This window comes from Ascaphus truei, chromosome 3, assembly GCF_040206685.1.
Source record: "Ascaphus truei isolate aAscTru1 chromosome 3, aAscTru1.hap1, whole genome shotgun sequence".
Taxonomy (NCBI): domain Eukaryota; kingdom Metazoa; phylum Chordata; class Amphibia; order Anura; family Ascaphidae; genus Ascaphus; species Ascaphus truei.
The window spans coordinates 23,664,424-23,679,445 of record NC_134485.1 but is presented as its reverse complement, the minus strand read 5'-3'; positions in this window follow the sequence as shown (position 1 = coordinate 23,679,445).

The following is a 15,022-nucleotide window of genomic DNA, read 5'->3' as shown; positions in this document are numbered from 1 at the left end:
GACCTCCCGGATATAATGTGCCCAATTTATATATCCAGAAGGTCTCTTGAAAGGATAAATCCTTAACCCTATCCCCACCCCTTCTGCTCCTGGGCACGTGTTTGATACCCTTAAAGCGCAGGGATATGGGGTCTTTATTGTGATGTAAGGCATAGTGCTTAGAGAGGCTATGAGTTAACAGACCATGTTTTATGTTTCGTATATGTTCTTGTATACGTGTTTTTAATTGGCGTTTAGTGCGCCCTACATAGAACAAGCCACACGGGCATTCAATTAAATATACAATATGATCCGAATTACAATTAATAAAATCAGATATTTCATAAATTTCCTCAGTTTTTGGACACACAAGAGTTTTGCTATTAGAGTGTAAGTGTTTGCACACTGAACATTTTCCACATTTGAAGTTTCCACAAGGTTTTTTAATATTTAACCATCTTTTTTCTCCCACAGGTGTAGTTTTAATATTTATGTCACTAGGGGACAGAGCATTCTTTAGATTTTTTGCTCTTCTATAAATAAACCTTGGGAACTTAGAAATGTGTGTTCCCAAAATTGGGTCATTTGACAGGGTTGACCAGTGCTTCTTTACAATCCTCTCTATATGTGAAGTCATGGAATTATAATTTGTAATAAAAGCGACATTACATTTTTCCTCACTTATAATTTGTTTCTTTTGATGTTTCGTTTTTGGAACGAGCATTTGATTCCTATCTATTTTTCTCACCCTATCAAGATCATCAGTAAGTTTTTTGAGGGGATAACCTCTTTCTAGGAATCTTAAGGTTAAGTCACCCGCCTGTTTTTCAAAGTCTGTGTCCAAACTACAGTTTTTTCTCAACCTGTAAAATTGGCCCCCAGGTATATTTTGAATCCAAGATTTTTTATGGTTACTTGAGGCCATCAGGAGGTTATTTGAATCCACTTCCTTGAAATAAGTTTTACTTATAAGGTTTCCCTCATCAGACACCCTCAAATTCAAATCTAAGAAGTTAATTTCCTTGACACTTTCCACATGGGTAAATGTCAAGTTTCTGGTGTTATTGTTTATATACTTCAAAAAAAGGCTTACAGAATGTTGGTCCCCATCCCACAGACATATAATGTCGTCTATAAAGCGACGCCAAATAATGATATTTCCTCTAAAGGGATTGTTATTAAGGATGCACTTATGCTCCCATTCTCCCATATACAGGTTTGCGAAACTGGGGGCAAATCTAGTGCCCATCGCAGTTCCGCAAACCTGCAGGAAAAATTCCTCCAGAAACATAAAATAATTATGTTTCAGGATAAAGTTGATGGAATCCAGGATGAAGTTTTTGTTTAAATCATGTAATTCGGCATCGCTAGATAGAAAAAATTTACCGATGCTAGGCCCTGTTGATGTGGTATATTGGTGTATAGGGCCTGCACATCACAAGTTAACCATCTATACGAATCCTTCCACTTTAAGTTTTGTAACAAGTTGAGCAATGACGTGGAGTCCCTTAGATGGGAGGGGAGTTTTTCGACATAGGGTTGCAAAAAGTGGTCAACATACTGGGACAAATTGGCTGTTAAACTATCTATACCTGAAATTATTGGTCTGCCTGGGGGATTTGTTATTGATTTGTGGGTTTTTGGGAGGTGATAAAATATCGGGATCTTGGGGGAACTTGTAAACAAAAATTCATACTCAATCTTGGTGATAACACCAGAGTTTAATGCTTGATCCAATAGTGATCTAAGTAAATTTAGAAAGTCCACTGTTGGATCTTTTTTAAGCCTAGAGTATGAAGTGGTGTCATTCAGGAGTCGCAAAGCTTCTCCTTCATAGTCCTTTCGGTTCTGTAGAACGACACCACCTCCCTTATCCGCCTGTCTAATTATCAGATTATTATTCTCCTTTAGGAATTTTAATGCTAAATTTTCTTTTTTAGTGAGATTATGTTTTATGTCACTCGACTTCATATTACTACTCATTAGATTAAAGTCATTGTTAACCATGTTGAAAAAGGTCTCAACATGGTGACCTTTAGAATGGGAGGGGTAAAATTTAGATTTCCCCTTAAAGTGCGTGTGCCTCAAACCTTGTGTGAGTTCTAAATTCTCACCTATAACAACCTCGGGTGGAACAATAGACACTCCTGTTTTATTTGGAACTTCATTACCTTCCTTATCTAGTTTAATAAAATGTCTCTTTAATGTGAGGTTTCGCATGAATTTTTGGAGGTCAGTGTATAATTGAAATGAGTTCGGTAGGCATGAACGTGAAAATGTCAAACCCCTGTCTAGAACCTTTTTTTGGTCAGTGGTTAAAATAACTGAGGATAAGTTAAAAATACCACGAGAGGGAGATGTCACACATCTTTCTCGTAGCCTCTTTTCTTTAATTCTGGCCCCTCCTCTAGTTCCTCTTCTGGTAGGGTTCTTTTCTTTCTCTCCCCTGACATAGATTTTTGGGAGGTTTCCACACATTCCCCCTTCTTTTTCGGATCCAGGTGTCTTTTTCTGACTGAGTCCAAAAAAGAAGACGGGGAATGCTGGGCTGGTGATTGAGTTTTGGCAATAGGTGTATAGGGCCTATTATCCCTATGTGTATCAAATTCTTTCTGGCCGTATCTAAAATTGGGGATATAATTCCTCCCTTTATAATTGGGATTTCTAAAATGCCCTTCATGTCTAGGGGGAGGGAAATGTTCATCAAATCTGGGGGGACCTCTTCTCTCCCCATAATATTGATTCTCCCATCCTCTATTGGCAGGGTGGAAATTGGGATTTTGATGTCTTTGTGTATTGTTGACTCTATTTTGTGAGTAGGAAGAATCCCTACCTTCCCTATTTTGAGAATGAGTTTTGGAGGGTCTACCCCTCTCAGCATCTTTTGCCCAATTTCTCTGTCTGTTATTGTCATAATCAGACTTATCCCTATAAAATTTCTCGTGCTTCTTCTTCAAAATTTCACCCTCCGCATGCTCGAGCTTCATGCGGAGGTCATGCTCTATTTCTGAGCAATCATGTTCTATTACAAGTGGCTCAAGTAATTTAACAACATCTGTTACCTCTTTGTCAATAATTTTTAATGACTTGGTTCTTTCATAGATAATGAGTTTCATGAGGGCCATGGAACAGTCATCCAAAATTCTGTTCCACTCCTTCATGAAATGTGCATCATCTTTACCGAAAGTAGGTAGTTTTTTAATACGTAGGCCCCTAGGGGCCCTATCACATTCTACATATTTTTGAATTGTTCTTTTTTCAAGATACAATTTATTTTCGGTCAAGAGTAATTGTTCTAAAACTTTAAAATGCTTCTCAACTGAAACCCTCATATCCTCACTCTCAGGGACCACTACATGATTATCAGAGAATAATAAGTCAAAATTAGCATCACGTTTCTGTCTGCAATTTACCAGACTCCACACCATATTGGAGGAGGGGTGACAGGTAGAAATGAAAGTGTGCAGCACCAAGAGCAATAGAGTAGTGAAATAGGTGAACAAAAGAAAAGTGCGCAACAACAATATATAAATAACGTGATGAATGTGATACAAATAAATAGGTGACCTTGTGTATAGTATGAATATTTATGGAGCGTCTGCAGCTGTGACACCAGGGATGGCTCTGGTCCCCCCTAAATGCACACAAAAAAACAAGAAACACAGCGCACAACGCTCATAGTGCATTAAATGATATCTTTAGTAACCAAAATAAGAAGGTAAGTATTGTGCGTACATAAAACAAAATTTAAACAAGCATTTCAGGGTTATTGTTACCCAAGCACCAACGGACGCCTGTGATGGTCTCGTGGCTCTCTCCTTCTCACTCCAACAACCTCGATGTAGGGCCTGGAAAATCTCCACTCCAAACGCTGGTGTTTTGGCCTCTCGCCTTAGGGAAAGGCTAGTGCAGCTTCAGCAGTCCAGAAAAAGACCTCCGCTTATATGCGTTGTGCCCGTCACTGCATAAATCTCGTGTATAACGGAGCAGCGGAGTACACGCGGTTTTGCGTCCTGGTCGAGAGCTTCTTCCGGGTCTGTGACGTCACAAGATCGCGAGACTTCGTCGCAAGTCTGCAGGACACCGGATCAGTTTTCTGGGAGTGCTGGGATGTAGAGGGTTCGCAAATGTCATCAATCCTACGCGTTTCGAAACCACAGAGGGTCTCTTCATCAGGGAATAAAGACTTATGAGTCTATTGGCATTTTATACCCCTCCAGCGTCACTGATTAGTCCCTCAATTAGGGTTTGAACCAATCGCAACGCAACGGGGAGGAGTCAGAAAGCTCCATGGCAACAGAGAATGCATCCTAACAAAAAAACTAAAAACAACTTTATTTAAACATATAATAACAAACAATTTCAAAAAGAGGACTCTAAAATAAAGAAAAAAGAATTAGTACACACTAATATTTGTAGATGTGTTGGAATATATATAGTGATTCTAAGAACCACCAACAGGATTATATTCGAAAAAGAAGCACGAGCTAAAAAATCAATAGATACCTTAAAACCATAAATTAATAAAATGTTAAAAAGATTTTTCTTTAAAAGCTTAATATATAAAATATACCAGCTCAGAATATAAATGTAATTTCTAAATACATGACCTAGCTATATCACCAGTGTGAGGTGGTCAGTAAAGGGACCATATATCTATATCCTCATTGAGACCTCCCGGATATAATGTGCCCAATTTATATATCCAGAAGGTCTCTTGAAAGGATAAATCCTTAACCCTATCCCCACCCCTTCTGCTCCTGGGCACGTGTTTGATACCCTTAAAGCGCAGGGATATGGGGTCTTTATTGTGATGTAAGGCATAGTGCTTAGAGAGGCTATGAGTTAACAGACCATGTTTTATGTTTCGTATATGTTCTTGTATACGTGTTTTTAATTGGCGTTTAGTGCGCCCTACATAGAACAAGCCACACGGGCATTCAATTAAATATACAATATGATCCGAATTACAATTAATAAAATCAGATATTTCATAAATTTCCTCAGTTTTTGGACACACAAGAGTTTTGTTTTTTTAGTGTGTGTGGGGGTCTGGGGGGGTCAGTGTGTGTGGGGGTCTGGGGGGGGTCAGTCAGTGTGATGCAAATTCTGCACACACACACCCCCCCCCCCCGGACGCAAATTCTGCACACACACCCCCCCCCCGCGGGGTACATGCGCCCGGCACGGGCATGAGTGACCGAGCCCCTGTGCCGCGCGGGTTGCACCCGGGTTTGCGCCGTGTGCCCCCGTGTTCCTGGGGGCGCGCGAACGCCCGCGTCAGTGGAGGGCTGAATGGCGCCGCTGCCAATGGGCGTTAGGAGCGTGTGGGTGGAACGACGCCGCTGCCAGCCGCTTCGGCGCATGTGTGGCGTCCATCAGCGGCGCCATCACAACTGCGCATGCGCGGCATGGCAGCGGTCGTGGAACAGTTAGGCGGGCCGTTAGGAGCTGCGCCGGCTATCGCCGCCGCATATCTCAGCAGCCGAGTGTGTGTGGGTTGTGTGTGGGGGTGCGGCGGCGATTAGGAGCGGCGCCGCATGTGACAGGGGACGTGTGAGCGGAGCGGCGTCCATTACGTGACGTCACTTCCGTTTCACATTTCGCCCCCCATCTATCCAGTTTTGCTCTATCAAGACTAGGTGCCACGAAAGAAGTTTCACTTCAAAAATTGTTTTGGGGCAGGGTCTCCCTTGGCCTTACAGTATGTTGTCTTTTACCTGTTGCCCATTTTTTGTCATGTATTTGCCTTCTATTGTCATGTAAATCACTGCGTACATGCTATACAAATAAAATGATACATAGCCCCAGCCCCTACCAACACTGCCCACAATTTTCAATTTGGCCCAGTATCCGAAGAGGAGATTACACAAGCGCTCCTCAAATTAAAACTAAGCAGCCAATGTGGACCTGATTTACTACAATCTAGGTTCCTACGACTTGGTGCCCCAGCCATTGCCAAACCAATTGCTTCCATAGTCAACTCTATCCTGTCTGCAGGCCATATCCCTAAGACCTGGAAAACTGCCAGAGTTGTCCCAATCTTCAAAAGTGGGGACAAAAACACTGTCTCAAACTACAGGCCAATCTCTCTTCTCCCAATTCTATCCAAAGTAATGGAAAAATGTGTCCACTCCCAATTAAGCGATTACTATACCAAGACAAATTTCCCTAGCCAATTCCAATCTGGCTTTCGCCCCAAACACTCCACTGTAACTACCCTGCTAAAAGTTTGCAATGAAATCCAGTGTGGAATGGAATGGGGACAACTCACTGGTGCAGTATTCCTAGATTTTGCAAAGGCTTTTGATACAGTTGATAATGCTATCCTGCTTAACAAACTCCAGAGCTCTGGAATAGGGAAGCATGCTTTAAACTGGTTTCAGTCCTACCTATCAGGTAGATCCCAACATGTGTCCATCTCAGGCTCCTACTCCAACCCTCTGGATATCACCTGTGGTGTCCCGCAAGCCTCTGTTCTGGGGCCCCTACTCTTCTCAGTGTTCATCAATGATCTTCCCACAGCTTGTAAGGAGGCCTCAATACACATGTATGCAGATGACACAATCCTATATGCACACAGCCATAGCCTCTCTGACCTTCAACACACACTTCAGTCAGACATTTTGAGACTCGAAAACTGGATTTCCCAAAACAAACTGTTTTTAAACACTGACAAAACTAACAATGGTATTTGGGACCAAGACTACATTTTTAAAGCTCCCAGCGACTGAGCTCCAGATTAGAACCAACGCTAACACCACCCTAACCCCTGTCACTAGTTTTAAATACCTGGGCATATGGTTTGACTCCCACTTAACATTCGGGATGCACATTGATACCCTGACAACCAAGACCTATGCCAAACTAGGGCTACTTTACAGGAACAAATCCTCCCTAAGTCTCCTGGTCAGAAAGCGTATCGCACAGCAGATGCTAATGCCAATTATTGACTATGGAGACATAGTATATGGCTCGGCACCTCAAACCCACCTTAGCAAACTTAAAACCCTCTACAATTCAATTTGTCGTTTTGTTCTCCAATGCAACTATAACACACATCACTGCGAAATGCTCAAAAAACTAGATTGGTCATCACTCGAGTCTAGGCGCAAAGTTCACCTTTCCTGTCTTGCCTTCAAATTCTTTATGGGCAAGCTACCCAGCTATCTGAACAAGCTCCTCACCCCTACCACATGCAGCACCTATCACCTGAGATCAGACTCCAAAAGAGTGTTCATGGTCCCAAGGCTCAACAAAGTATCCGGCCGTTCCTCCTTCTCTTACCGTGCACCCCAAAACTGGAACAACCTGCCAGAGACTCTCACATCCACCACCAGTCTAAGTTCTTTCAAATCTAAGGCTGTCACACATTTTAATCTGGTCTGTAACTGTTTCATACGCCCATAATATATATTATCTTTAACTGTGCATGCAATGTCTTGTATATAATGTATACCCTGTTCATTTATGTAACTGAATTTGTAACCATGTATTATTTGTCTTAACTCTGTGCCCAGGACATACTTGAAAACGAGAGGTAACTCTCAATGTATTACTTCCTGGTAAAACATTTTATAAATAAATAAATTCAACACACATTAAAGACCCAACCCCCCCAAAAGCAAGTCTTTACCTGAACCAGGGGGTACTTTGTTTCAAATAAGATAGATAAAAAAACAGCAGCACAGGTTGCAGCTTCAAATTCTGAAATTGTTCAGGCCCACCTGGCAGTAAATGGGTTATATTTAATATTTTGTTAAAAGAAAGCAAACAACATTTTTGAAATCCTACCAACCCATGGAAAACGGTGCGATGTACATGGAAAACCAAAGCAGACTCTGTTGCCTTAGGCCTCACGCGTGACGTGAACAAAGAGACGGCCACAGTCCGCGAGTGTATTCACAAAGCGCGATGGCGCAACCACATTTTAAAACGACAATGTGTCTTTTGGCGAGGTGGTGTAAGGAATCGGGTGCCACGTCCCTTGTGGTGTGACCCCTCCTTACCCACTACCAGTACTGCAGAGGCTGCTGCCCCTGCCCCCCGTCGCCACCCATGCCGCCGCCCAGTGCATACCTTGAACTCTGCCGTCGCCATCTTGGATTCTGGCACTGGTGTTACAGACTCTCAGCTGTGCTCCACTACTTCCTGGTCTCTCAGCCACTCACGAGCAGCTCCTCGACACGCCTCCACCATGCCCCTCGTCCGGATTGGTCACTGTCGCTTTAAATATCCTGCTTTGGCTTCACTTCCTGGCCGAGCATAGATCCTTATGGGATGTTACCTGTGTTTCTGCCACAAGCCCTGTTATTCGTTACGTATCTCTGTTTTTGTTTCCAGTTCGTTGTACTCGTCCAGTTTCCTCCAGGCCTGCTGCTGCTACTCTGAGTTCCTGAGTTCCTTGTTCTTAGAGACCTGCTTCTTTTGCGCTGTAACACGGGGTTTCTAGTGCTGCCTGGCGGTGTGCCCATTGCGGTCAGTCTTCTCTCTCCTAGACCGGCGCCATGGGTCATGGACGCCACTCGCGTAAACCTCGTTCCCGACCTGCAGCGATTGCGCTGACGCAAAAGGACCAGCTTGATGTCCTGTTGCCGACTCCCTGCTTGAACTACGACTACCCGGATATCTCCTACCCCGACTCTGGCTCGTCCAACAACTATGTTGTTATCTCCAGTCCTGAACCCGGCCTGTTTGACTATGAACTTCGCACTCCGGACAAGTCTGTGCGGTCTAAGGTCGGGGATTTCATAACCCAGCCTCAGCCCCGCGGTCCGGTCCCGGTTTGTGGCGAGCACAACCGTGACAGGTGGCTGAGCGATGGCCACGTCACGGCGGTGGTTCAGCCAATTAGGGCGAACCAGCCGTGCGATGTCATGGCTGCGCCCCTGCCATGCCTGCCCTGAAGTCCTCAGATAGTTCGGGTGAAGGGCACGAGCACCACCAGGCGCTCCGTCGCAAACGCGTTTTCACTGGGGCCGTAGCCTTAGGAATTTATCATCTACTACTGTATATGGTACAGGATTTAGAAGCAGATGAAGTCTTGGCTGCTATTTAGGGTTGCCAGGCTTCTTCAAAAATACTGGACACAATGGGGAAGGGTGCGATGCGCTCCACACACGTGCGCACACACCTCTCTGCTCTTTTCTCCTATCCTGGGCCTTACCCCCAAGCTCCTAACACCATATCCTGATTGGCTGCTGCTGGGTAATGCAACCAATCAGGACGGAGGAAGCTGCCCAGCCCCCTAGAAACAGCCCTGCTCTCTCCCTAATCGGGGAAATCCCGCGGCCACCCCAGGCCGGTCAGGTCACTACATACATGTTCAGTATTACCTCTCATTTTTTACTGGAGAGAGTGTCCAAATACAGGACAATCCTGTTCAATACTTGGACACATGGAGCTGGTGTTGGCCTTGACCAGTAGTTTCACTCATAATCCAAAATGATGTTTGTGGCCGTTTACATAGTACTGAACGTCAGGTCTTGTCCAATTACATATTCGCTACTACAGTCCTTACAGATAATGACAGTGCAGTTAGTTCCTCTCAAACCTGACTAACGTATTGCCTTGTTCCCCAATACATGTCCCTCCCTCTCTTGTCCTCATTTTCATTGCAAAGTATTGCACAGCTATCTTTCCCTCACCTTGACCAGGCTCAAAAAATTATAGATGTTAATTAGTTGTATTAATGTGTTTATTACAAATATTAAATCATATACACAATAACTGTAAGATTGATTTTCAAAACATTAAAATCAATGCTTGTTATGAGAAAATGAGATAACATTTTATAGATATGTTGTATATGAGTGCAATTAAAAGCAGTTATAAAAGAGATAAATTAGTGTACATAAGTGTATGTGCAAACACTATAATCGCATAAACTGAAATGAACAGAGAAATAAGAGACATTATTATATCCCACCTTCCCAATAGAAGATTATTCAATTAGGCAGGGGTAAAATCCCTTTTTTATTTCTTATACAAAAGTCATGATTATTAACCTCCAACAGAAACGTGTCCTCAATAAAAAAAGACAAAGAAAGTATCCCAACCAGAAGATGTTTTGTTTTCTTGCATGAAATTAGTGACTGTCAAAGTAGGGCACATTCATTTCTTATAACGGGAGGCCCACTGGTTCAGGATACATTTCGTTTTCATTTAAAATTGTGTTAATACAACTGATCCTCAACCATTGTATTAATAGCTCTCCTCTGTTTAGAAAGGAGCTGGCAGAGAACAGTCACTATGATAGGAGAGTTGCATTATACTGTAAGAGATACATTGTTACCAGATTCCCATAAACATCACAAAATGGTCTCAGATTTCCAAGGAAAGAGAAATTCGCCAAATTGTAAAGCAGGGTGGTGAGTGTTCGCACACGGATAGATGGTAGCGCTGGTAGGGAAGGCACCCGCTCCCGGCTCGTGGTATAAGCAATCACGTTCCAGGTGGAAAAGAACTATAAAGGCTCGCCCAGGGTGCCGCTGAGCGGGCGGGCGCGCTCACGCTGACCGCGAGGAAACACATTGATGCAATGTGTGTGGCCAGCGTGAGCTTACCTGCTTGGCGAGACAACCATATTTGATTTGGCTGCTTGCTGATGCTTCACGTGAGCGGTTCGCCCAGTGAGGGCGAACCAGCTCGGTGATGTAAAGGCCACTTTTGGAGAGTGAACACTACAAGGAGCAGACCTCAGCATCAATCCCTAGTTCCAGCGGACGGCAGAGACATGTGGCGAGGAGTAAGCGGCGGCGAATAGCTCCAGCGAGTGACGTCATTTCGGACGAAAAATCTCGCGAGGGTTGGCCTGCAGGGACGCCGAGCCTGAGAGTGATCGGAGGAAGCGCCGGCGGCCATTATAGAAGCACCACGCGCCTAGGAATAGCTGAAACCGGACTACACCTCCTGTTATTACTGCCTGAATACTCTGGATTGCTGTAAGTAGGATTCCGGTTTTACACACCGGAACCTAGACCTGCTCCCCAGTTCACTGCCAATTTTAGTATTTGTCCTAATAAATCTCTGTTCTATTGTCAGAGTGGAGGATTGAAGGAAAGGTTTATCCTAAAACAAAATGAGTGATATGATAGATATTAGCCAATAGGCTGAATGAAAAAGACTATTCAGAAAGAGATGCCAGGCATGCTGATAACTTTGGTTGATACTCAAGGCACTTCATAAGAAAAAACACATTATTATATATTTCTTTGCATCTTCCTAGAAATATAATTGTCTTCGCAAAATATATATGTATTTAAGAAAAACATCTATTTAATAATTATTTTATGTTCCAAAATTCATATTTTTTTCCCAATGTTAAATTCTTTTCCTCTATGTTAATCAAAAGCTTTATAACGCAACTTACATTTTTACAGTTACTGTTTTCTGATCATAAGATTTGTTACAAAATGTATGGATATAGCTTGTTACCAAAACTCTTTTGGAGTGAAACTTCTTTGCACTCACCTACACATGAGAAACATTCTGTGGCAGTAAATGGACTGCATGGTGACGGAAGTGACGGCACTGCTGGCAGAAGAGGCCATCAGAAACTCAGCTTCCAATAGCAGTAGTCACCGGAGAGGAGGAAGGCAGTGCGGACACACACACACACAGACTGACACACTCACACTGACTGACACATACACACACATTGACTGACACACAAGGAATTCACAGTTACTATACATATAGAAGTGCAAATAGCTAAAGCACGGGTTCTAAGTCAAACTTCTTTGTGTTTTGGCACTGAAATTGTGTTTCGATTTGTAATTAAAACATCGCCATCACAAATACAATTTGTGGCAAAACAGTGACAAAAGACAAAGAACTTTCACTTAAAATGCGCGTGCTCTGCACACACACAGACTTATTTTTTTACCTTCCAAAATACTAATAAACAACCCCCCCAAAAATCCGCGTTTTGTTGGGAGGACCTCGAATATCTACCCCTATCTAATTCTGGAGAGACGCTGTAAATAAATATTTGCTTGTTGAATAATTTGAAACGGACTATCTCTAATATTGTGGAAGACTGGTCTCTTGTGACCTTATTGTATCCTTGGGTAATATCTTCTAATGAAAGGGGTATCAAACTAACCACATGAGCTGCAGACAGGGAGTCATTTAAAGAGCTTATGTCATCGCCAAAGCCAGCAATATCAGCGAGCTACTTCAATTTGCCCCAATGCAAATGTAAGGTTGACCGTTGCTAGTGGATAATTAAAGTGTGCAGCCATAATCGCCATAGTATATTTTTCTCAACTACCCTCGCGGCTAAAATTCATTCTTTTTGGTAAGAATGCAAAAGGAATAATATACGTGATGACATTTACAAGAGTGCTGCTTGGTTGTAATCATGTGCAAAAGCATTAAGAACCCCAACAGGGTTAATGCAAAAGCATTAAGAACCCCAACAGGTAATCTTCACCTTTAAATGAACATTAAAGACCCAACCAACCCCCCAAAAGCAAGTCTTTACCTGAACCAGCGGGTACTTTGTTTCAAATAAGATAAATAAAAAAACAGCAGCACAGGTTGCAGCTTAAAATCCTGAAATTGATTAACATTATTTCTAACTTTGTTCTCAAATAGTTTTTTCCCCCACCCCAGCAACTAAAACAAAGTGCATTTCAGGCCCACCTGGCAGTAAATGGGTTATATTTAATGTTTTGTTAAAAGAAAGCAAACAACATTTTTTTAAATCCTACCAATCCATGGAAAACGGTGCGATGTACATAGAGAACCAAAGCAGGCTCTGTTGCAATAAATAGGAAGCTTGTCCACACATTTGTAAGGATTACAATTTTATATGTAACAATATATAATCTCTACAGTGCCTTCCGACTTCTTCTTGGGCGAGCTCCTTCTCTATAGATTCTGCCTTCTTCTGGCAGCTGCTCTTCACACTCCTGGCTCATTTGGATCAGATGAAGCTTTGTCTAGAGCTTGCTGCACCAGAGTAGTGTTGTAGGGTTACTAGATGTCCTGTTTTATCCACACTCTTTAGTGTCTGTGACACTGTCCAGGCAGATTTCTGACAAACAGGATGTTTTTCTGCCTGGCACTCTCTCGCAGGCCCCGGATCAAGGGCATCTTCAGAATTGACAGGGAGGGCAAGTACCCTCCCCGGGAGGGCAAGTACCCTCCCCCCAGAGAGAAGTGTGGCCAGGCTTCACCATGATTGGGTTCCTGTCTGTGTGAGATCACTGCGGAGGGTTAGGAAAGTGACTGCGTGGGGGGGGGGGGAGGGCTGCTGTGCATGGGTGTTTTAATGTGGACCGTGTGTGCAGGAGGGGTGTCTGAAAGGAGGGGGGGGGGGGGCTGAAGTGTGTGGAGGAATATGGCTGGACTCCAAAAAGAAACCCTTTTGTTTGTGGAGGAAATTGCCGCTTTTAAGGAGAATATTCAGCCAACTCAACATGCACGTGTGGACCTGCATCCCATCACTTGTTCCAACTGGCTCTTGTTAGAATAAATTGTACTCACATCTCTCTGTGCCTCCATTGGTCATCAGGATGTTATTAATGGTGTTACAAGAAAACTCTCCTCCTCCTTTGCTCCATGCTGATGAATGAATGATAGCTCCTCCTGGATCAGCATTTATAGCTGACCAACATTCAGTTTCATTATGATGTCCCGATGAGCTCACGTGACCTCACAATGCTGTTGTCAGCTGCCTAGCTATCTAAAGTTCGACAGTATTTTGACCAATGAGTGATCACTTGCAGCTGCAACTTAGCCACACCCTCCCATTCTGAGGTCACTGATGGCCTCAGTGTTCTGGCCACAATGTTCTGCTTAGTTGTATAACACCTCTACCCCCGGCCAATAAAAGAGGGCCACTCTAAAATTCTCCTGTGTCTTTAAAGTGGGGTTGCTTATGTGCAGGTGATGCTCAACTGTCTTTTACCTTGTCTGTCAGGGTGCTGGACTTCATGCAGGACTGGTATGGTGAGCAAAAAAACAGCTAGAGGGCACCAGGAACTTTTCTTTAACTTTATTTGAACCGTCCAATAATACAACTTCTTCTTTAGGGGTGCTCATGCAGCATGCCACAAAGAGGCACAATTCTTTCCCTTGTTGTAACTTTAAGGCAATGTACTTGCCTTTGCAAATGTGGCCACTCCCATCTTCACTGGTAGGGTGCCCTCAAGTTTGAGGAAGCACACCCTCTCCCCTGACATAGCTTATGCGCCCCTATTTTGAGGACAGCTGGGAACCTATCCCTTCTGGCAGCTATGGGGTGATACTGGAAGGAACCTATCACTAAGGAACCTATGATGGAGTGCCTTGCCATCCCCTCTTGTGAGTAGAACGCACCTAAGGGCCATATAGGGGGACCCTGTAATTGATTGTTATTTTCCAGTGGGGAAAAGTCACTAAGGGCTTCTTTCCTAGTTACTATAAACATATTTACAGGTGAGATCCTCTCCTCTGGTTCCCCCTGGGATCTGAGAATGGAGAGTCAAGTCCCTTATATTTATAGATTTTCCCCCTATCCGTGTACCTGGGCAGAATAAGGGAAGGGCCCAGCCTAGCTGTCATCCCCTATAAGGTGACCCTTCTAGCACATTCCTGAAACCAGTGAGTGGCCAAACACCTGTCTATGTGACTTGCAACATCGAATTAGTTACATAAATCCTGCAACATGATACTAGGGCCTGTACAAGAATGAACCCTGTAACTTCCTGTAGGAACCAGGAACCCATTAATATAACTTAGCACGCCCCCAAGGGTGCTACAGTAGTATTCATACTTTATGAATTAAATAGAAATTGCCATGTTAGTCCAGTTGCAATAGTGCAGAATAAAAGAGTACTGTAATATTAGGTGATACCTTTTTTTATTTGGACTAACAATTGATATTATATAATACTATTAAATGTAAGTCCAAATAAAAAAAGACAATAGAAAAAAATGGGTGAACCCAAAATACCGAGGCTACAACCAGGTAGTAAAGAGCACACCGTAGCCACTTGATTGAAGACTGACACCAGCATATATAAGAAAATAAAGCTATAAAGGTCTCCGGTAT